Genomic DNA, 25,131 nt, shown 5'->3' on the forward strand with positions numbered 1-25,131 from the left:
TGGTCAGGGTGAGGGGAGGGAAGGGAGGGAGCGAGGATGGGGAAGAGAGTCGAGAGGGGAGCTGAAGGCTCGGTCAAAGAGAAAGGTTTTGAGACCGGCCTTGAAGGAGGAGAGGGAGGAAGCAAGGCGAAGGCACTGGGGGATGGAGTTCCAGAGCCTGGGGGCTGAGAGGCTGAAGGCCCGACCACCGATGGTAGGGCGTTGGGGCGGGGGACGTGGAGCAGACCGGAGCCAGAGGAACGGAGGGTACGGGCAGGTAGGTAGGGGGATAGTAGGTTGGAGAGGTAGGAGGGAGCAAGGCCGTGAATGGCCTTGTAGGTGAGGATGAGGATCTTGAAATCAATCCTCTGGGGGATGGGGAGCCAGTGGAGGCGAGCGAGGGTGGGAGTGATGTGGTCCCGAAGCCTGGTGCGGGACAGTACACGAGCTGCAGAGTTCTGAATGACCTGCAGCTTGTGGAGGGAGGTGGCGGGAAGGCCGGCGAGGAGAGAGTTCCCATAGTCCAGCCTTGAGGTGACAAAGGCGTGGACCAGGGTTTCAGCAGCGTGAGGGGTGAGGTAATGCCGTAGTCTGGCGATGTTCCGGAGGTGATGGAAGGCGGTGCCAGTTGTGGTGCGGATGTGAGGGAGAAAGGACAGCTCAGGGTCGAACAAAACGCCGAGGTTCCTGACTGGCTTTGAGAGGTGGAGAGTGCAGCCTTGGATGCTGATGGTGTCGGCGCCTGAGGTGCGGAGGCGCTGACGTGAGCCAATCAGGAGGGCCTCGGTTTTTCGCACGTTGAGCTGAAGAAAGTTGTCTCTCGTCCAGGACTCGATGTCGGACAGGCAGGCTGTCAGGACATCGGTGGTCGTGGAGTTGAGAGTAGAGGAGGAAAGGTAGAGTTGGGTGTCATCCGCATACATGTGGAAGTTAACTCCATGTCTGCGGATGATGTCACCGAGGGGGAGCATGTAGAGGGTGAAGAGGAGGGGACCGAGGACAGAGCCCTGAGGGACACCACATGAGACAGTACGGGGGTGGAGGAGAAGCCATTCGTCGAGACAAAGTGAAGACGGTGAGAAAGGTACGACCTAAACCACTCAAGGACAGTGCCTTGAAGGTTGAGGTGGGAGGACAAGCGGTGGAGTAGGATAGCGTGGTCGACCGTATCGAATGCTGCCGATAGGACGAGGAGGACGAGGAGGCAGAGGGAGCCCTGGTCACAGATGGTCAGGATATCATTGGTGACCTTGACCAGGGCAGTTTCTGTGCTATGGGCAGCACGGAAACCTGACTGAAGGGGTTCGAAAAGTGAATGGGTGGAAAGGAAAGAGCGCAGTTGGGAGGCGACAACTCTTTCCAGGACCTTGGAGAGAAAGGCGAGGTTGGAGATGGGCCGGTAGCTTGATAACAAGATTTGCTTTCAGGATTACTGGGGAAAAGTGCTGGTGAGCATCAGCTACACTGCCTTTGACGATGAGTGATTTATAATAGGGGAAATCCCATTAGTGGCGAATAATGCCATAGGAAATCTTTGTAATCCTCCACAGGATATTCCGTCAAACGTTACTGGTAAATGGGGCAGACAGCAAGGGTTAACATCACTCGCCTTCACAAACACGACACTGCACTTTCACATAGATTGACCCCCTCATAGTGTCCTGAGCAAGCTTATCCTATTTTTAAACAACAACAACAATACAGCACCCCTCTTGCAGGCTAGTGTCCCATCGTGTTTGACAGTGGTGGAGCACGAGGCCGAGCCAGAGGGAGGGGGGATGGTGACTGTAAGCATGATCAAAGAGGAAGGTCTTCAGGCACGACCTGAAGATGGGAAGGAGTGGGTACAGCAGAGGGATTAAGGGAGTGTTCCAGGGTTTCAGGGCGTAGTGGCTGAAAGTGCAGCCACCGATGTGAAACGGGGGGTACGAGGGATAAGCAGGAATGACACTAGCTTGGCACCCCGCACCTCTCCAACCTGCTCTCTCCCTTCACTACTACCCGCTCCCTTCATTCAACTGACTCTGGCCAACTTCACGTACCCTGGACCCTCTGCCCCACTATCGACGACTGTGCTTTCAACCACTATCCCCTGAAGCTGTGGAACTCTACCTCAGTCCCTCTGCCTCGCCCATTTTCAGGTTGCACTTGAAGGTCTTCCTCTTTGACTGTGCCTACGATCACCTTCCCCTCCGCCTGGTTCAGCAACAGGCTCTGCCACGGTTAAGTGCTCCGAGACACTGTCCGGCATTAAGGATGCTATGTACATGCAAGTTGTTGTTGAATGAAGAAAGTGAATAAATGCTTAATACAGTTTTAGTCTCAAAGATGTGATAAAAGAAGAGCCTCAATTTGTAGTGAGAAAGCTGAAAACATGAGTATAATCAGCTTGAAAGGGAGAGCCAACTTTCTCCTTTCTCTCCTGCTTTTCTCCTTTCTCTCCTGCTAGGAGTCCTGTAGCTCAGCGGTTAGAGCACTTGCCTTACAAGCAAGAAACCTGGGTTTGATTCCCGGCAGGGCAAAACCTTGGGCAAGTTTCCTTACTCCACATGCTTGATAATCTCTCAAGAAAAAAAGGATAAATTAGTCACTTCACGACTGTTTGTGGGACACTGCATATAAAAGATGTGAAAAGCGCTATAATCAAATGCGAGGATTACATTTTTCTCCTGAACACATATCCTGGGTCATAAGAACATCAGCAGAGGAGTGACAAAAAGCTCTTTGACCCATTAAGTCTACTCCTTATCCCAAAGAATCATTCTCCGTCAGAGACCACATTCTGTCTCCTCGGAAAAGAATCATTTCTCAGGACAAAGTATTGAGGAAATAGTTAACTTGAAATAAAAATGTAAATTAAGTGCTGTTGTGGGAGAAAGAAAATGGGGATGAGAGAAGTTTAGGCAGGGAGGAAAGAAAGCGTTTTACAGTCTTTATTTCCCATTATTTTAAAGCCTTTTTTGTTAGTAGCATACCATTAATATTACAATAGAATCCAAAGCATCTGAATGAATGTCATCCCATTGCTATTCCTGTCTTTTCGTTTTTTATTAGAAACAAAGCTTAAAAAAGTATTGTTACAATTTTCAATCACTGCATTTCAGATGAAAAGAGGCCAATCAGAATCTTCAAATCACTGCTTTTTCAGGCAATTTCGAAAGCTCACATCAGTTTGTCTCTAAATTATAGCCTAAGTAGGTTTAGCAACGCAAGATTTTATTATTATCTTATCAGTCTCACTTGTAATAGACTTCAGAGCACCTTACATAAGTTGTTCTGATCAATCCAATTGGAGAAAGCGAGGCTATTGCAATCCATGCAATGATTTGTTGTGCAGTGAGCTAAAATTCCCCATCTGTTGTCTCCACTTCCAAAAGAAAAAAATTAAGTGATTAATCCATCAAACTATCAAACCTCAGAAAGGCTTTGGCGGTTCATAACTTTAAACGGGTTTGAGAAACGAACCCTAGAACAAACCTTGTACCTTGTACGTCCTGTTTCGGCTCTTTTCCTGTCGCGCTCAAAACTCGAGCTGTGCCTCTCTTCCTGTTCTGCCTTCGAGACACCAAACTCTACGAAACTTATTATGCACAAAATTAAGAGCTCCGAGGTGCCGTCTGGCATGAAGGGTGCTATATAGAGGCAAGTTGTTGTTGTTGCCTCCAGAGGCAGAAGTAATAATGTACTAATCACCTTAGCTTTGATATAGTGCATTATCACGTCTTCGAGACGTCTCAAAGCGCTTCACAGAATATATATAGAACAAAAGACGTGAAAAGCGCTATATCAAATGCAAGGATTATTATATTGTAAAGTGTAGTGACTGTATATTTTGTGGGCGTAGTAGCTACCTGGGATTAACTTTTCCCCCCTGCATACAATGGAAAATAACATTTGCATTTGATAAATCTTCATGTAACAACTTAATGTGGCTTGTGATGAGATAATTCTACTGTTAGCGCATCATGAGTCACATTTCTCTTTCAACCTCCAACGCCAACAAATTACTTTTAAAATGTCGTGACTATTGATATGTAGCCAAACACAGTAGGCAATGTGCACCAGTAGCGTAAGAGTAATACAGTAAACCTCCGCCTTACTGAAATCCGGCTATCTGGAATTTGAACCTGGTTGGACTAGGCCCAAAACCCCCAAATTATAAAATTTGCAGATGAAAAATTTCCGCGAGAGTGTGGGTTCACTGTGCTGGCTGGCCTCCACAGTGGTCAGAGACATTGACTTTGATTTTTTGAATCCCATGAGTAGAGGATAGCTTATTCTGTAGCTTTTTCCCACGGGATTCAAAGCATTAAATGCCAGTAGTGGCATTGTAATTACCAGATATCTTTCTCCTCCCCACTACCTCCCCTCATTAGTGTGAAAGCTGAGGTTTAATAATAGCCCTTGTGTTTGATACAGCTTCTTTTCAGGTCCAAAACACTGATTGTCCAGTGCCTTGGGACGTCTTCCCGACGTGAAAGGCGCTATACAAATGTAATTTTGTTGTTGAAACATCACAAAGCACTTTACAGGATTTTGTGTCGATTGTTGCGACTGTGTTTTTGTAAGTAAGTCATAGTCACAATCAATGACTTACTTTTTTAGAGGTATGAGGAGTGGCCAACACACCAGAGGGACATCTGCTTCGTTTTTAAAACTGTGCCACAAGATCCTTAATACCCATCTGATGCATGTCATCTCTTGCAGTGCAGCAAGCTGCCCAGGTCCTGGCACTGTAGTCTCAAGCTAAATTATGAGCTCAAATCCTGCTGTGAAACTCGAACCTTACAACCTCCTGAGCTGAAGAAAAAGTGCTGCCAAAATTGCCAAAGCAGTTGTTCAATAACAGAGCTGCAAACTTTGCATTACAAAAGATAAATCTGCTGAATCAGATACTTTGCACATTATTTGAGACCTCTTGTTGATGTGATAAGGTGCTACATCAAATGCAAGGATTTTTATTCATTCAGGATTCTTATATTAAATGGTTCACTACTTTCCGGGGGGAAAAAAACTCTTGCCAGCGCTCGCATTGCAATTGTTTTCAAGTTGCTATCGAACTGACACAGCAATAAATATTATTGTGTTCTCAATTCATTTTCATTCCAGCAGCCCCAGATGAGCACCTCTTACAGCAGTGGTTCATTATGTCTTGAGGCAGCAGGCTGTGTAATTATTGGATCCTTTGCATCTCGGAGCATAATACAGAAAAGCTGCCTGCGGCTACCTTTTATTTGGTGATCGTGAACTATTTACTGACCACTGGAGTTCAGTGCAACCCTCACTGATTTCCTTCATTCATCAGCCCTTGCTGTTTGTACCGGCTTCAGGCTGTATCATCAACACAGCCATCGCATGAGAAATATGACTTCAGTGTGCAAACACGGAATAATAGTTAGTGGAAGCGCAGAGTTTCTAATGTTATTTGGTGAACTTTACATTCTTGTTCCCACTGATTAAAGACTGTGTTAGAAAATGCAACAAAAATGACATGCTTTTTTAAAGAAATATATATGATAAACGGTGGTCCTAGCTGGACAGACAGTGGGAAAGCTTGACAGACAGTGCTTTCAATGGCAATTTGTGCAGTTTTACCTGGTTAGACTCCATCGTTGTGGAGTCCTGTAGCTCAGTGGTTAGAGCACTCGCTTTGCAAGCGAGAGACCTGAGTTCAATTCCAGGCAGGGTGAAACCTTGGGCAAGTTTCCTTACTCCACACAGAGCCTAATAATAATCCCTCCAAAACCAAAAACAATAATAAGTTTGGCATTTTCAATCCAAGACTGTTTCTGGGACATTGCTGTGCGCAATTGGCTGCCGCGTTCGCCCACAAACATACAGTCAATTCACTTTACAGTGTGTTCTGTGAAGCGCTTTGGGACGTCCTCCCGACATGAAAAGCACTATATCAAATGCAAGGATTATTATTATTATTATCAGTAACCCAATGAACAACAACAACTTGCACTTACATAGTGCCCTCCACTCAGGGCAGGGTCTCAAAGTGCTTAACAGTGGCGGAGACTGACTCCGAGCCGATGGGAGGGTGGAGTTGAAGAGGAAAGTTTTCATGTGGGACTTGAAAAAGGGAAGAAAGGGGGCAAGGAGGAGGGATTGAGGGAGAGTGTTCCAGAGTTTTGGGGCGTAGTGCCTGAAAGCGCGACCTCCGATGGTGGGGTGGAGGGCGTGAGGGATGAGTAGGAGGCCAGTGCCAGTCAAGAGGAGGCGCCGGGTGGTGGATTGGGGAGTGAGGAGGTCAGAGAGGTAGGAAGGTGCCAGGGAGTGAATGGATTTGAACACCTGGGGTCCCCAAATCTTGGCTCTTGCTGACATGAGTCTAATACTGCCCAGAATTAGGTAAACAGCGTGAAGCCCTCAAGGGAGAGAGAACACATTCCGTTCCAGACACAGGAAATTTGTAGCTGCAGATTGCACACATATGTGGCCATCTCAGTCTGTTTTTTTTTAAACAGGCAATGGGTTTCCACATGTATCAGTCACCTGACTGTGGGGAACAAAACTAGATTACAAAAATTATGCTGTTATCAGTTGAAAATCAAAAGGTGTTTATGCTCTATTTAAAGGTTCCTTTGTTTATGGTTTAAAAAAAAGCTTTTTTTTGAAAAACATAAAACAAGAAGGGGTTGATGTGCTCTCTCAGTACACCACCACCAAATTACATTTATAATAACACCTTTCATGTTGCGAGGATGTCCCAAGGTGCTGGACTTTCAAGGATTTGAATGAGAGCTGGTGGTTGGATTTGAGATAGTTAGGGGCCAAGTGGGGGTGTGGGGGGAGAAAGATGACAGAAGTGTAGTCAAAGAGGAAGGTCTTGACGGACTTTGAAGAAGGCAAGGGATGTGGGCGAGGCGAAGGGAGAAAGTTGAAGGCTCGACTCCTGATGGTGGGGCATGAGCAAGGCATTGGTTGTAAAGCAGGCCAGAACCTGCTGACATTTGAACTGCAATTACATTCGAACAGTGAAATTCTTAATGCTCCACGGTGCCATCATACCCTGTGTATAAATTATGCACTTAAGCCTGTTTGATTGCCAGGAAGGGTGATTGAGTGATTCATTTAAGAAACTGCATGACAGGAAGATGGTAGGGTGGTTATTCTGGAAAGCTGAGATCAAATCGGCCAAAGGGTCTTCTTCTGAGGAAGTCCTGTCTGCTTGTTCTCAGGCAGGTGTTAAGAAAAAACTTGACAATTCAAAAAAGAAGAACTGGAACTTGTGAACAATGCTCCAGATTTTATTCTGTTTATGTTGTGTCACATTTATTTACAAAAAGAACAATCGTTACAATGTCCAATGATGGACAATCTTAACTTTTTTGCTCAAAACTAAATTGTTCAGCCTCGTAGAGTATTCTTCTCAATGAAAGTGAGCGTCTTGCAGCTTTGAAATCCATTTGAGTCTCCCTCTGTGGAAGATCGAAGCAGGAGTAGGAAGCCCATGTTGGCTTTGAAATGATCCTGCTGTGCTCATTTAGATCCTACCACCACGATACTTATCTATCATCTCCTCTTCACCGCAAGGTTCAAATCGGCAGCTGTAGGAAAACACATCACATATTGCGCTATGCAATTTGTGATAATAAAACATTTCTCTCATTGTTTTTATTGGTATGTGACTGCTGCTGATGCCATTCAGATTAATCCATTAGGGAGGGTTTGAAGAACAGCCTGTGGCTTCAAAGAATAACACAGCAATGGGATTCTACTGAAACTGGTGGAAATCAAAGTGACAGCACACAAAGGGAAAGGCTTGTTTTATGAACGTGGTTAATGAAATGATTTCTAATAAATAAAAGTGATTGTCATGAATATAACAAGCTAAATATCAGTAGGGTCTAAAGCCCAGAGGGTTCTAACAAGATTCCTTAATAAGAAATCTGCAAACAACAGCCACTTCCTATATGTCTGTGACACTGTTCTTCAATTGCATTGTGTTAGAGAGATGTTTCCATTTGGAGTAACATACTTCCTGTAACTGGATGAGGTTCTTGTCTAAGACTAGAAGTCTTAAGCCAACAATTTCTCCAGGCAAAATTAGTCATTTGTTCCATGGCTGATTGTGGAACATTGCTCTGTGCCCAAATTCACTCCGCACAAAATGCACACACTTTGCAATATATTCTGTGTACGCTTTCCACTACATGATAAGGCGCTATATCAGAAACAAGGAATCACATTAGGAATTAATGTTGTTTCGATTTTTTTAAAATACTTTTAGATTATACCATTCATTGATCTGATGGGGGGAGTGTCTTAGGGGGTTTAGGAGCATTTCATTTAAACTTTTGATAGTACTTTGTATCTTGAATTGTGTCAAACACCTTGCATTACCTTCAATTTCAGAAAGTGAATAAATCATTTATAATTTTATGTAGAAAAAAAAGTGAAGATTACTTGGAGTCCTGTAGCTCAGTGGTTAGAGCACTCGCTTTGCAAGTGAGACACCTGAGTTCAATTCCAGGCATGGCGAAACCTTGGGCAAGTTTCCTTACTCCACACGCCTAATAATAATCCTTCCAAAAACAAAACAATAATAAATTGTTCATTTTCAATCCACGACTGTTTGTGGGACATTGCTGTGCGCAATTGGCTGCCGCGTTCGCCCACAAATATACAGTCAATTCACTTTACAGTGTGTTCTGTGAAGCGCTTTGGGACGTCCTCCCGACGTGAAAAGCGCTATATCAAATGCAAGGATTCTTCTTCTTATTATTATTATTATTATTCTGAAGCGCTTTGGGACGTCTAGAAGACGTGAAAAGCGTGATACCAAATGCAAGAATTATTATTACTTAAAAAAGTGATGCAATTTTCAATAATAATTAATAATAAATGACACAATGAACCTGCTATGCCTTAATCTGCTTCAGGGCTTAATTCTGCAGGCAGTTGCTTTTCTAGGAATTGCGTTTATGAGATTATTGTTGACAACTTGAGGGGAAAAAAGCAATGGAAAGAAATGATTATGCAGGAGAGACCTGCTTAGTGTTCAGAACTGAAACTTGTGCCCTTTCTCGTACTGATCACACACTACCTCACCTGGTTTCTCTGGCTCCCCATGCCCCAGAAGATTGAGTTCAAGATCCTGGTCCTCATTTTTAAAGCCCTCCCCAGTCTTGCTCCTCCCTATCTCTGTGACCTACTAAAACATACAACCTATCTGCTCCCTTTGCTCGGCAGCACTGCTCCACGTCACCCGCCCTGTTTGCTCCACCATTGCTGGTCGAGCTTTCTGCCCTAACCCTCTGGAACTTCATCCTGGAGCCCCTTGACCTCACCATCTTCATTACCTCCTTCAAGGCTAGTCTCAAGACCTTCTTCAACTGTGCCTTTGGTCATTGTTCCACCACCACTTCCCTTGCCCTCCACCCATCTTGACTCTAAACCCCAGCAGAGGTGCAAAAACCCTTCAATGTTCAGCTCCTTGGGACATTTGCCCAATGTGAAAGGTGTTCTATAAATGCAGTTTGTTTTTGTTGCTCCTTTCCCTGACCTTTGGGAAGGCTGCAGATAAGTAAGCTTCACATGCAGCCCCACCTGAGGCCAACAAACACAGCAGAGCCCGGGATTCAAACCAACAAGCTCTTGCTCCTTAAAATGTAACTGTCTGCACTGGATATACCTTAAACATTTTTTAAATGCTGCCCTATTTATAACTTTTAATTGTTTAAATGCTTTTGTCGTGACTTCATTTAAATGTATGATAGATTCTAGAGTGATTCTTGTACAATCAAGAACAGCGTTGGCACTAAATGGGGGGAGAATCACTGAGCAATATAGATTGGTTAAAATAAGGTATTAGCCTGAAAGGTCTCAAAGAATTGTGTGGCATCTGCTGTTTTGGTTGCATCATGTGCCCCATCAGCAATTTTTGTTTCTGACCCCGTCACGATAAGGGCCAAGGACACTATCAACAGATATCTCATGTACTAAGCAAATGACTTTAGGAAAGAAAACTGCCAGGGAATCTATTTTTTAATGAGTCACATTTTCCAAAAAGGTCACATTCTGATGATTCCAAAGTGAAGAGAGCTATACAAATGCAAGTTGTTGTCATCGTTATTCCACAAGAGGAGGCGATCGTATCAGTCATGTGAATTACAAATTGGTCCTTGCTGGACAAGCAGAGGAAAACACAGCAGCCAATTTGCACACAACGACGTCCCACAAACAGTCATGGAGTGAATAACTGATGTTATCTTTGGGATTGTCAGTCAAGACACCGTAAGAGATTCCCTTCTCTTTACAATTGGTGTCATGGGATGTTTAACATCCATCTAGACAAGCAGACAGGACCTCAGATTAACATCTCATTGGAGGACAGTACTTCTGACATTGGAGCACTCCATCAGCATTGCACTGATGTGACAGCCTAGATCAGAGATGGACCACGGGATGCACACAGGTGCCATTACTTATGAGTACAATAGTCAGGTCAGCTGCAAGCTGACCATCCCTGGCCTGGACGATGAGCTTGAAGTCCCAGTGAGGAGGCTTGAAATCATAACCTTTTGACTCAGAGGCGAGAGTGCCCCCAAACAGAATCAGACTGACGAGGTTAAGAAACATCAGGCCAGGATATTTGCCTAAATATTTCTTGTCCACGAGAGGTGAACCAAGGCCTTTGTTAGCAGCCTTTGCCACTAACAAGATCCTAGTTAGAGTCCTCTTTATAATCTGTGCATTTACAGTTGCATGTTAGTTTTCAGAATGGAGCATTATGAGGTGGAGCAGTCATTACAGTCTCTTATTGCTATGGTTACAGTGGGTGCTTGATGATGATGAAGTTGGTGGTTTCTTGTGGTTGAGAGGGGGGTGTTAATCCCGGACACATCAGATGTCAGGATACCAGACCATGCCAATGCTCCAATACATGAGAGGACAGCAAAGAGCAGCAGGTCAAGACCATCTTCTTCCACCTCTGCCACGTTTCCCACCTCTGTCTGTACCTTACCCCAGACGCAGCCGAAACAAACGTCCATGTGTTTGTCACCTCTCAACTTAACTTTTTGAATGCCCTCTTTGCCGGTCTCCCCAGCTCCACCATACACAGGATCCAGCTGATCCCAAACTCTGCCACCAGCATACTCCCCCGCACTAAACTCTGTACCCCTGTCACATGAGATCTGGCCAGGCTGCGTTGGCTCCCTATCGCTGAACAGATCGATTTCAAGATCCTCACACTCGTTTTTAAATTCCTTCATGTCCTCCACACCTTTCCGACCTGCTCAACCCCCAACCCGCTGCTTCTGCTCAACTGGCTTCTGCATGTTCCTCGTGTCCTCCATTCCACCATTGGTGGCCGCGCTTTCAGCCACTATGCCCCGAAACTCTGGAACATTCTTCCTCTAACCCTCCGCCTGGCCTCTTCCTTCCCCGTCTTCCTATTCGACCGTGCCTCCCGCCGGCTCGGTATCGTGCTCCACCATTGTCAAGTGCTCCTGGATGTTACCCTGCATGAGGGGCCCTTTATAAATCCAAGTTGTTGTTGTTGCAAGAACAAACTTGCAGGGTAGCATCTCGGATTCTGTCTATGTGAGGTATTACCTTTTGTTTCCTGACATAATGGATTCTGTGGATGAAAAATTATAGTTTTAATGCGGTCAGTATATTAGAATCATAAAATTTTATAACACTGAAGAATTCAAGCCATTGTATTGTAATCTTTTCCTGCCCTTTCCCCATATATTTTAAGAATGATCATTTTTATATATTGGTTCAATTCGCTTGGTTTAAAAAAATCTATTACACATTCTGCATCAGCCGCAGCTTGTGGTAAGGCATTCATTCACTCTATGTCCAACTAAGCAATCTGTGTAAAGCTGATGATAAATTTCTGCCCTTTAGTTACCATTGACCAGTTATCACATTGACTGTTATATTTATGTTTCATATGGTGTGAAATGATACACTTTTCTGTCTAATATTGCGGCAGAGTTTCAACAAAGCACATTACCATACGCAGAAAGTCTTTGAATGTCATTGTGACAAACGTCCTCAAAAGCAGTTCTTTCTGTGAGTGAATCATAACTTCTCTGGCTGCCTTGCCCTCTGGTCATTTTGAGAGCCAAGTTGTTTCTAGCACTGACCAGCTTGCCCGATAATAGAGAGGATGCAACTGACACCCAGTGCCAGGATTTACAGGGTGATAAAGAACAAACAATTGCTGGGATGATTTAGAAGAGATTAGAAATGGTAGTGAGAGAGAGAGAGCAATAAAGCACAGCAGGAAATAACAATGAACAAAGGCTTCCTTCGAATTTGTCACAGTAACTTGCTCTTTTGAGTTATAATGATCCTAATTTGAATCTGAAAATAAGATACAATTTACATAATTCCTTAATTAAGCTCCAGCTAATAAAATAATAATGATTATACTTTGCAACTTAAATAAAATAAGACTGGCCATTTATGGGAAAAATATTTATTAACAATTAACCTAATTTAGATGTGGAGATTTAATTTGAAATTATTTAAATATAAAAATACATTTCTCATCATTCTGTTTTAATGTGCTTTTATTCAAAACAAAAATATGTTTGATTTGGAGAGGAAAGTAAAATGGATCAAATTCAAAATCTGCATATTAGGTCCAGTAGTATTTCATATGATTTAAAAATGTTAACATTTGCTTTTAAAATGTTGGTGAAACTTAGCTGAGCAGTGCAAAGGAATGGACTGCGTTTTCTTTCTCTTGCGCTCTGTGATCTTGATCTGGAGCTATTTGCTCATCCATGCACTAAGGGTTTGTGCTTTACTGGCAATAAATACACATATAAAAATATAGTCAATTCACTTTACAGTATATTCTGGAAGTGTTTTGAGATGTCTCAAAGACGAGAAGTTGCTATGTTAAATGCAAGGATTATTATTATTAACAACATATTTTCATTTATATAGTGCCTTGCATATCGGAAGAACATCTCAAGGCACTTGACTGTCCTAAGCATATATGTCCCACCTACACTTTGATCTCCAACCATTGTGCTCCCACCCCATCTGCTTTAAAACATTCTCCCAAATGAAAGGTGCTGTTAGCGACCATTGCCAAAAACAACTTGCTGACTTAATCAGGATGCCTATGGGATTTAGTCTGGAAAGTAAATTGTCTAAGCACGTCATAGCTGTTTGTGGGACATTGTTATGCCCAAATTGGCTGCCATGTTCGCCTAACACAGTCACTAAATATTAAAATCCTGTGAAACTCTGTGAGGCATTTCAGCAATGTGATAAGGCACTATATCAAATGCAAAGATTATTATTACTCTTCAACCCACAGCCAGGGTCACATTCAGCTCATGGCCAGGTGATTTCTGGCTTCTTATAGGTAATTGCAACCCAATCTCAACAACACAAGTTTTTGGTTTATGTTTGTTTTGTTCTTTCAGGAAGTCTCTCAAATGATTTATCATAGTTTAATTGCATCCTGTTGGGACGTCGGCACATTTATGTATCCATTTTCTTTGGTTGCTTGCAGAATTCAATTCTAAATTAAGAAGTAGCGGAAAGCGAAACTTTGCACCCTTTGTTATGAGTGGAAGGAAATGTTTTGTTGCTTCTGTAATAACCACCTTTGGGACTGAGTTTAGCAATATTTATAGTTATCATTATTGTCCCCTTGTAATGCTTGAAGAGAAAATTCTTTCCAGTGTTGAAGGTTGAAATCTGAAACAATAGAATATTTTGTTGGGACTGCCCTCAAATGATTACTGGAGATGGATCTGTTCTTTTAGATATGTTTAATTGCAAAGTAGTTTATCTGAGATCGATATAACCCGAGGGGATAAAACTAGCCATGTAGAGAAATGCATGCATATCATTTTGAGTCTTTTGGCACCAATTTAGGAAGCATGTTAAAGAATACCACAAACTTGCCCCGCAGTCCCCATTAGGGAGTGAACATTGCAAAATCCTGGTTAACACTAGTTCCAAATTGTGACTGAATTTTCCACAATTCTTCAATACTTTCAGATGACCCCATGATGTAAAGGGCACTTTCAGGACTGCCAAGCATTAAATTTACATAGAGGGTAATTAACAAATAGGTTACCAGGAAGTATAACCCAGATATCTGCACTCGTTTAACACATCAAACTAGTGATGTGGTGATCATGAGCAGTAGGAATGGTGTTCTGGAAGGATGAGATCAAATAGGCTGAAGAGCTTTCTTTAGCTGAACTTTATGACCTTAACTTTTAAAATGAAATGGTCTTGCAGTCTAAGACCAGTTGGGGAGATTTGACCTACAGGACTGACCTGTGACTTGTATCTACTGGTCCTGAACATAGTGTTGGTAAATGCAGTCAATTGTGACCTAACAATATTGGCTAATCAATGAGTGTGACCACTTCACCCTCACACCCTCCACCCAACTCATTCACAATGGTTTGGGCCGGCCTGTGGAGTATGGCAGTTGAAGTGCCAGCATATTGGATTGCTGGTTTTTGAGGTGTGGCATTGACGCAACAACAGCTAGCACTTATAAAACACCTTTCATGTCGGAAGGACATCCCAGGACTTTGAACAAGTGAGGGTTTATACCTGATCTGGGGTTGGTTTCGGGAGGGGGTAAAGAAGACTGACGGTGCCATCATAAAGGAAGAGCTTGAGATTGACCCTGATGGAGGAGAGGGCAGGGTTGAGGTGTTGAGTTGAAGGGACTCGGAGATAGAGCTCCAGAGAGTAGGGGTAAAAAAGCTGACTGACATTGTGTGTTTTGGGGGGGGGAGAAAAGAAAGGTAGCTGATGACATGCTCAAAAAGATGGATATTATAGAAATTTTAAATGTTGGAGTAGCCATCATGGTTAAGCCTTTGTTAGCTCATCCACTGGAGCCACCAGCTCTAATCCTAGTTCTGTGTCCAGTTTTCTTTCATATATTTCCTTTTCAAATATTCATCCTATTCCCTTTTAAATGTTGCTGTTATGGCTCTGCCAAAGCAACCAATAACCTATTGGTCCTCTGATAATCCTGAGTTTATGTGACTTGTTTCTTGCGTTTGTTACTGAATTTCTTGTATTTGATATAGGCTGCTTTACATCTGGGGGATGTCTCAAAGGATATATTGTAAATTGCAGTGACTGTATGTTTTGCGGGTGAATGAGACAGCCGATTTGCCTGCAGCAATGTTGATGAAGTGAGTGACCAATTTTATTTGGAGGATTATTGGCCAGGAAACTGGAAGAAACTCCCTTCTCCTTTCAAATAATGCCATGTGATCTTTAACATCCACCTAACTGGAAATGTGAAGCCCTTTGAACGTTCTCCTCGCTCTATAACAATAGTAGGAATCATTTATTGTATAATTATATCTACAGTGCATCAATTAGGGTATTTTGTTTTTCCACAAAAAAATATACTGCTTTACAATTCTCAATATAAGCTTCACTTCCAACTTGTTCTGTACGTTTAAAGATAAGCGTTCAACAATAAGTAATTCAAAGAAAAATGTAGTTATTTAAAACCAATAAAAATTAGAATCAGAAGAAGCCAGCAGTAGCTTTTCACAATTCTGCCATTTACACTGTGAAAGAGATGAATCTTCTCTGAGAATCTAATCGAACTGCTTTGCAAAGGCACTCAGTGCTGTAACTCATGAAGAATAGTGGAATAAAATAAAACTCTGTCTGGTGTAAGTGCTGAGATCAGTGCTCCAGGGTTAACTGATTGGAAATGCTTCTCTTTCTCTCTCTCTCTCTCTCTCTCTCTGTTTCACACACACTGATGCCCAGCAATGATTTATGTGGGAAACAGTGTATGGCAATGTAGAGATTATAGAGCTCTATTCCCAATGGGGCATAGATTCTAAGCAGCCTAAGTTGTATTTCCCATAATTAATAAAATAACCGATAAATACCTTGAGGCCACATACTCGTTACACAGCAATGGAACAAACATACCACACACAGATTCAAACCAGAGGCTTGCAACCCTCATGCTCTTAGCCTTGAGAGCATTGCCTTGATGTTTCAGATCATTGGCAGTGCTTGCATCTACAGGATTTTTTCCCTTCTCTTCAGCACAATCACGGCTGTTTTTTTTGAGACTTGTGTATGTTTTTAGGATCAGTGCTGACTCATTGAGTCCCAGCTGAGGATCCTAGTCTTAATGTTGTAATGCCAAATCCATATATGACTCAGTTCACTTGACCTCTTGAAATTCAGAATAACTTTTTTTTGAGGTCTGGTTCAGTCTCTGTCTTGTTTACTTTACTCTGCAGGATTTTCAAATTTAAAGGTTATGGAGAGAGAAAAATAAGGCATGTAATATTACCAGTGTCACAGTATTGTTTCTCCCCCACCCAGGCCTTACGGCTAAGAACATTGTTTTTTTGGCTTCTGATGCAAAATTTGTTTCTGTACCATATCATTCAATTCTATGTCTGTAAAGGAGATGTGTACTCATAGAGTCTGAGGACTCGTTTGATGCTAAGGTGAGAGTTAGATTTGGTTGTAATGTTAGGTTTGAAGCCAGCTGTTCTCTGCAGTTACCATCTGATTTGGTTATTAACCATATCAGCGAGTTTTGAAACAAAGTCGTGATATCGTAAAACCGATCCACTATCGACATGTCTGGAGCACACCTGCCGCCTTTGTAACATTCTGCATGCCAGCGAGGCAGAAAGCTATAAAATTGAAACAGAATTACTCTGGGATTCATCAATATTCCTGACAGTGTGGCCCTCATCCCTGAAGCTACACTTGAAGTATTGCTCATCTGATTTTGGAGAGGCTGCACCAGCAGAGAGACATTGAGGTGCAGAGAGAGCATCATGTGATTGTAATTACCTTTGCCAATTTCAGTGCTGGTGTCGTTTTTACCATCGATGGTGTGTATGAGAATATCACTGAGAGGTGCAGGAGCTGTGATACGAGTGCAGCATCTATGGGCGGTACCAATTTAAAGCTGGTGTTTGTTATTTGGTGGGGAGTGGAGTGGCCACGAGAAGCATGCGTGGTAAAGCAAAGCAATCAAAGCCGATGAATTGCCCTGAAGCACTAACAGTTCTTGTGGCTGAGAGAGGATTTATATTTTGTCACATTTACGAAGAATAAAGGACTGAGAAACTCTTGTACTTTGATTTAAGGCCGTGCCACTGACGTTCTCTATCAGTTGCATGGCAACCATCATCTTTGTACATTTCGAAGTCAGATTAGTATTCTAAGCATGCTATTTTCTTGAAATTGATTTGATTTTTTTATAAAAAGAAGCTTCCATGGACCTTTTCAAATTATATTTGTAGAACGTTGTTCTGAATATTGTTACGTTCCACTATTGAGTCCTGGAGTAGTATAAATTACAGCACGGAGAGAATTCCATTCAGCCAATACTTACGCTAACCACTCCACTGAGTTGTACACTTGTAAGACCAATTCCGTGCTCTTTCTGATGTTTCTTTTGCACATTGTATTGCCTTCACGTTTTCTTTCAAGTACCTTTTTAAATGTTGTTCTGATCATACGTTCAATGGTCATCTTTGGAAAAGCATCTTATGATCTGATGCCCTACTATATGTAAATACAATACAAAATTACATTTGTATAGCTCCTTTCACTTCGAGAGGATGTCACGGGCGTTGGTCAATCAGGGATTTGGACCCAAGCTGGGGGTCGGGATTGGGGAGGGTTGAGGGCAGGGAGGGTAGGAGGGTGGCCGAAGATGCGGTCGAAGAGGAGGGTTTGGAGACACGCCTTGAAGGAGGCAAGGGAGGGAGTATGGGATGGAGTTCCATAGGGTGAGGGCCGAGAAGCTGATGGCCCGGCCCCCGATGATGGAGCGGGATGGGTGGGGGATGTGGAGCAGTCCACAGTCTGCTGAGCGGAGGGAGTGGACAGGTTGCTGTGGGGTCAGCAGGTCGCAGAGGAAGGAAAGAGCAAGGTCATGCAGGGCCTTGAAGGCGAGTTCAAGAATTTTGAACTCTATCCTCTGGTGGATGGGGAGCTAGTGGAGCCGGTGGGGGTGATGGGGTCATGAAGCCTGGTGCAGAAGAGGAACTGCAGAGTTGTGGATGATCTGCAGCTTGTGATACAAGAATTGGGAAGGCCAACAAGCAGGGTGTTGGCATAAATGAATCCAGATGTGATGAATGCGTGGATGAAGGGTTTCGGCGGCCTGAAGGGTGAGGCAGTGGCTGAGCCGGGCGATGTTGCAGAGGTAGGGGAAGGCAGAGCGGGTCATGGCACGGCTGTGGGTTAGAAATGTCAGTTGAGGGTCGAACAAGATGATTAGATTCCTGACTGGCTCGGTGAGGTGGAGTGTGCATCCCTAGATTGTTATGCTGTCAGTGCCTGAAGTGTGGAGGCGCTGACGGGAGCTAATCACGAGGGTCTTGTTGACATTCAGCTGCAGAAAGTTAACTCTCAACCAGGAGTTAATGTCTGGAAGTCATTCTGTTAGGCCAACAGTGGTCCTGGAGTTGAGCGTGGAGGCAGAGAGATAGAGTTAGGTGACATCGAATCCTAGTGAGATTTTGGAACTCGCTGCCTGAATCAAATAGCACAGATGCATTCAGGAGGATGTTAGATTTTCACATGAGGGAGCAGGGAATCAAAGGGTATGGGAGGGAATAAGGAATGGGTAAAGACTTATGTGGAGTATAAACTGGTTGGGCTGAGTGACATGTTTCTGTGCTGTACTTTCTTTGTAAATTCTGCAACCCCGAGATGAGGTTCAGAGAGCGAGGACAGAATGCCTGAAGGCTCACCTACCGATGTTGGGCTGGGTGAGGCCGGGGATCTGAAGCAGGTTGAGCAGAGGGATTGGCTGCGGTGGTATGTTACAGAGGTAGGGTGAATTCATCAAAGTGTGGGGAAAATTGTTTCCCATCTGATCTTTCAAAACCTTTCAGAGTTTAAAAAACATTTAACAGATCCTCTCTGAACCTGGGTGTTTAAAAGTACACAGGACAATATTTCTGATTTTTTTCTGCACATATTGCTGATTCACTCAACCATTAATACACATCTACAATTCAGTGCATTTCACAAAGTTTCTTCCCTTCTTAGCTCAGGACTCGTCAAATAATGTGTTCCCCTCTCACCATTTTTTTCATACTATCTGAAAGTAAAAGACCTATTTTCTTTTGATGATTTTCTCATGTGAACATGATAGTTCCCTCAAGAACTTTGTGAATGCAAGAAATATAAATGGTGAAATATCACCTCGGTACTTTGCTTGATCAATAAACACTCAGCATTATTATTAATGAACACAAAATCTTTGTGTGCTTTTGCAGTTTATGGCCAGCAGTGGCATCAATATTTTAAAAGGTAGCAAGACCGTTCATTAAGCAGGAATTTGCAATTGGTATGCTCTGACAATTCACAAGGAATAATTCTGGATTAGTTCAATTTTATCGTCTATGATTTGTTTCAATACAAATGCTTAATCCTTACATTTGATATAGCACCTTATCACATTGATATAGCATGCCCTCACATGTTAGAGGACTGAGCTATGAGCAACGATTAGAGAAGCCAGGGCTCTTTATTCACTCTTGAGAGAGGACATCTCAGAGAAATGTATAACATTTGAAATGGGATTTAAAAAGTAAACTCCGATCAATTCTTTAGGATGCAACCAGACAGGAGAACAAGAGCAACAATAGATTTGGAGTTAATTTTCAAGGGCAATTTCAGGACAGATACCAGGAAGTTTATTATTTATTAAGAGAGTGATCAACAACTGGAACAGGTTCCCACAAACAGTGGTTGATGCCAGGACATTAGACTTTTTAAAAAGTAGCTTCATGTTGTGGTAGGAGGATATAGTAGGGTAATTGTTCTGGAAGTACAAGATCAGACAGGCCGAAGAGTCTTCTTCATCCAAACTCATCTTGTGATCGCATCACCACAATGTCTCAAAGCGTTTCACAGAATTTTTCTGTGAAGTGTAGTGCCTGTGTATTTATAGGCGAATGTGGTCAGCCAATTTGTGCACAGCAATGTCTCACAAATAGGCATAAAGTGATGTTAATTGCAGGATTGTTGGCCAGGACATTAGGAGAAACTCTTCATTTTGAACATTATCATGGAATCTTTAAAGCCCACCTGAATGGGCAAATTAGTTTTGGGTTTAACATCACAAGGATAGCACCGCATTGGAATATCATCGTACAGCTTCTGAATTCAAAATCCTGATGTGGGGCTTGAACCCACAACTCAGAGGTGAGGGTTCTATCAACTGAGCCACGCTGGCATCTTGTTTGGACCAGCACGCAGCAGTCTCTTGTGCTCAAAGGAAGCGAATCAAGATATACAGTGTTTTGCTGAATAATTTACTCCAATTTCAATCAGCGTCGTCCACACTAAGGTTATTCGCAATGTTTTGGAAGAGAAAATACCAAGTCGGACGCATATGTAAGTTTTATTTTGAACAAGAATTAAGTTATAACACTATAGTTGTGTTGAAGGAATAGATTTTTCATTCCTGAAAGCAACATGTCTTGGTGATATACCGATTCAATTACATTCTATTAGTTGGTTATGAAGTGGAAAATTAAATGATAACTTCGGGAGATACTGAAACCTAACATGATTGTGTGGAAGGAATAAAATGCTCCTTTACTGTGGCTGAGAATTCATATAGATCACATTTGTTTGGTTTTTATCAGTGAAAGCAGGGACTGAGCTGAATGCACTGAGTCTTGATCTGTGAAGTTCCAAAGGAAAGCTTGTCCTTCAGACTAGGAATTGGCCTTTTGACATTTTGAGTAATACTGTTTACTTTTGCAGAAGCATCAATAATAATAATATAATAATTGTCAAGATCTGAATATAGATCATGGGATGCATAAAAATGTTCATTTTATCACGGAGGTAACCTCAATACTGTGTGTGGGAATGGAGGAAAGCTGCAATATTCATTAGAGAAAACCTGTGCTACGCCTTGCTCGCTAAACTACTCCTAACACTGTTTAAGGCAACTTTATTTTGGAATGTGTCGCATTCTCCGTTATACCAATCTGAGTGAAAATTGGTTGTCTAATCACAACACAATACAAAAGCATTTCATCTTATAGACGTTCACTTAAAAAAGCGCCATCAAAACAGAGGTCATTGTTAAGTGTTGTGACTATGTATTTATAATAATAATAATAATCCTTGCATTCGATATAGAGCCTTATCAAGTCATTGAGCCGTCTCAAAATCGCAGGATGTACTATAAAGTGATTACTTCTATATAATTTGTGGGGAAATACGGCGGCCAATTTGTTAGATGAGTACAGGGGACAATTAGTGCACAGCAATAAAGAATCTATTTAATACATCATTCCAGGTATGACATTCCACATATTAACAACCCTCTGTGTAAGTAAAAAAAACTCCAACTTCTTCCTTTTGTTCTTTTTGTCATTATCTTAAACGTACACCTGCAATTACTGATTTGATTTAACTTCATAATCTAGTTAACTGCAAAACAAAATACGATAAGAAAATTAATCTCTTCAGAAAGAAAAGAGGACAAAACATAATCACAACAGCAAAACTGGGAGGTCGTAAACTTCCTGACAGACCATAAGTTTCATCCAAAATATTTGTAGAGTAAATTGCCGCAACCCATGCTAAAATCCCCGATCAGTAGAAATAATTTCTTCTGGTTTACTTTATCGAACACCATTGTTTTTTTTAAAAAATGCCTTCTCTGTTCTAAGCAGAACAGCCCCAGTCGTTCCTCATAAGTGAGATGTAAGAAAATGAGCGGTGGGTTCATTACAGATACAAACTTTATAAGAATCAGTGCCTTAGAAATTGTGCATCACAATGTTGACTTCTTCTTAAAATCCCTGTTGAAATGAACACCGTATATCTTCTCTGCTTGTTTTTCAATGTAAGGGACTCCACTTACGACTTCAGCCTTCCAGAATTCAGGATTTCATGCAACAAAGGATCTGTAAAGTAGTTTTACATCGAATTTTTTTCATCATAAGCAAATACTTTTTTTCTCTCTCTAGTGAATTTTAAAAAAAAACAAGTGGGGTCATTCTACAGGAATGAAGATCATTACACTGATGTATTGGGGAAAGTGTTCAAATAAAATTCCACCTTGAAATGTACCTACCTTTTGTTGAACTAAAGGGGAGAGCTGAATTTAACATTTTATGGCTCTAGCCTTTCCTTTAAAGTAGGTGGACGATTTTGTCCTTGCACATTTTACATGGAGATTTGTTACAGAAATGAGCATCAGATCACACATGGCGGATCAGAACGATCAATAAAGTTTATTATGAATACAGCACAACAGTAAATTGGCATAAGGGCAGAATACAGTAAGGGCAGATAAATAACTTGGTCATAGATTTCAAGGATAAATGAATTGACTTGTAACCAAGATGATTCTTTTCATTCCAATAATTGTACACATAATAAATAATTGGCTGCCTTATTTTTCCCACAAAATACACAGTCGCTCTACTTTCCAATATATTTTGTGAAGCACTTTGAGACTTCTGTCACAAAGTGACAGGCGCTATATCAAATACAAGCATTACAATTATTATTACATAATATTATGCAATCTGCCCTCTAGAGAGCATATTCTTGTACTTTTCTCTTAAATATAATATAAAATGTAAGTCAAAAAAGGGTTGTAAAGTATACTTTGTTGAAGATAAATGAGCATGGAGGGACAATTAGATGAACTAGGGCACTTCAGTCTGGAAAACCAAATTTTTAGAATGGACCTTGTCGAGGTACCCAAGATAAGTAGCATGAAAAAAATAACACAACAACAACTTGGATTTATATAGCGCTCTCCATCTCAGAGCGCTTCACAGTAACGGATCCCGAGACCGAGCCAGGCGGAGGGGGCGGAAGGTGACTAAAGGCACGGTCGAAAAGAAAGGTCTTAAGCAGAGACTTGAAAATAGGAAGAGAGGGAGCGAGGCGAAGAGAGTTCCAGAGCCTCGGAGCACGGTCACCGAGGATGGAGCGGACGACTCAGGGGACAAGGAGGAGGCCAGACCCGGAGGAACGAAGGCAACGGGTACTGTTTTGAGATAAAGGAGGTCAGAGAGGTAGGGGGGTGCAGAGGAGTACAGGGACTTGAATATGAGGGTGAGGATCTTGAAATCGATCCTCTCTGGGATAGGCAGCCAGTGCAGTCTGGCAAGGACTGGGGTGATCGGGGAGTGGAGTTTGGTGCGGGTGAGAATGCAGGCGGCAGAGATTTGGATTTTATGGATGGTAGTGGAGGGGAGACCGGCGAGGAGGGCATTAGAGTAGTCCAGCCGAGAAGTGACAAAGGCATTGACCAGGGTTTCAGCGGCTTTTGGAGTGAGGTATTGGCAATGCGTCAGAGGTGGAAGAAAGCGGTGCTGGTGAGGGACCGGATGTGGAAGGATAACTGGGGGTCTAACCTGACGCCTAGGTTGCATATGGGTTTGGAGAGTTTTAGGGGGAGGTTGGGAAAGTGGAAGAGGTGAGAGCGTGAGATTTTAGATGTTGACGAGAGCCAAAGAGCATGACGTCCATCTTGTCAACGTTCAACTGAAGGAAATTTGCGCTCATCCAGCCCCTGAGGTCTGACAGGCAGCCTGATAGAACATCAGGGGACTGGGGGTTGCAAAGTGAGGTGGAAAAATAGAGTTGGTTGTCGTCCGCATACATGTGGAAATGTACCCTATGTCTGGGATGACATCCCCAAGAGGGAGCACATAGATCCGAAAGAGGAGTGGGTGAAGGATGGATCCTTGGGGTACTCCGCAGGTGACCAGGTGAGAGCGGGAGGAGAATCCATTTGTGCAGATGTACTGCTGACGGTTTGTGAGGTAGGATTCGAACCAGGCGTGTGCGGTCCCACTGAGGTGGATGACGGAGGAAAAGGCGGTGGAGGAGAATAGCGTGATTGAACACCAATAGTTATCATCAAGATTGCAACTAGAGGGAACAAAACTAAAGATTCGTGGACATCTTAGGCAAGTTTCCTTACTCCACACCTCTTTTTACCTAGCAGTAAGTAGAATACTGGTAGTTAGTTAATTGGAGTATCACATTTCGGGGTAATAGTTCCTTGGAAAAATTATTCTAAAAATTAATAAAAATGTGTTGTCTCAATCCACTACTGTTGTGAGACACCCTGCTGTGTGCAATTGACTGCCGCATTTCGCTCACAAAATACACAGTCAATCCACTTTACAATATATTCTGTGAGACGTCTCGGTGACATAAGGGGCTGTATCAAATGCAAGGATTATTATTATTAATAAGTTTCAAAGAACATCTTCTCCCAGAGCGTTGTCGGCGTATGGACTGATTGGCCAGGGGTTACTGTTGGAGCAGAGTTTATTGGAGAACATGTATAAGAGAATTAGGAAAATGTAAGCAGAGGAAGGGTATAAAATGGGGAGAATGGTCTCCTACTGTGTTGCTCGTTTCTATCATGCATTTGGTGCCTCTTTGAATTACACGTTTGGAGAATTTTGTGGTTGTTGTCAGCCAGTTTTTCTTTGCCGACTTCCAATGGGAAATCTAATTCAAAGTGTACAGCCCAATATTCATTGCACTTAACAAACCAATATTCATTGCATGATAAATAACCGCATTGAACTCAGTGGTACAAAGGAGGAAGGGCTTTTCTTGCATTCTTACCCATTCATTACCTCTGTCATCTCGTCGAGTGTAATTTTGTCACTGAATGTACTTGGAAAGATTTCTTGTAACATATCTAAATTGAGGCTCATACAAAGAAATCACAGAAGCCTCAAAAAGCAGCGTCTGAGCTCCCAAAGAAAATTTCCCCTGAATAACTCAATGTTGTAATAACAAAAAATTACAATTGCTCAGTGCCTTTCGTGTTGGGAGGACGTCCCAAGGAATTGGACAGTTAAGAATTTGGACCCGAACTGGGGGTTGGGATCAGGAGGGGTGGAGTGCAGGGAGGGTAAGGGTAGAAGGGTGACAGAAGGTGCGGTCGAAGAGGAAAGTCTTGAGACGTGCCTTGAAAATGTAATACAATGTAGACATTGGGCTGCATGCTCTTACTGAGGAGAAGCTTGCTAATCACCATAGTCGCCCTGATCCTGGCCATTTGTCATGGCGCTAGCCATTAATGACAATCAAGTCTTTATAGAGAAGGATTGAGGAGAGAAAAGTGCTGACAATGATTTATATATATTTAAGTGCAGTACATTG

General features: G+C 42.5%; 1 protein-coding gene and 1 non-coding gene across 2 annotated transcripts in view; both read left to right on the forward strand.

Moving 5' to 3' along the window:
• LOC103179026 (CUB and sushi domain-containing protein 1) overlaps positions 1–25,131 on the forward strand; it is a 1,038,598-nt gene that overhangs the window by 319,348 nt on the left and 694,119 nt on the right. The window lies entirely within an intron of this gene.
• trnav-uac lies at positions 2,430–2,501 on the forward strand. The gene has a single exon. It is a non-coding gene; the product is annotated as a tRNA-Val (tRNA).

This window comes from Callorhinchus milii, unplaced genomic scaffold (genome assembly GCF_018977255.1).
Source record: "Callorhinchus milii isolate IMCB2004 unplaced genomic scaffold, IMCB_Cmil_1.0 Scaffold3, whole genome shotgun sequence".
NCBI classification, from domain to species: Eukaryota; Metazoa; Chordata; class Chondrichthyes; order Chimaeriformes; family Callorhinchidae; genus Callorhinchus; species Callorhinchus milii.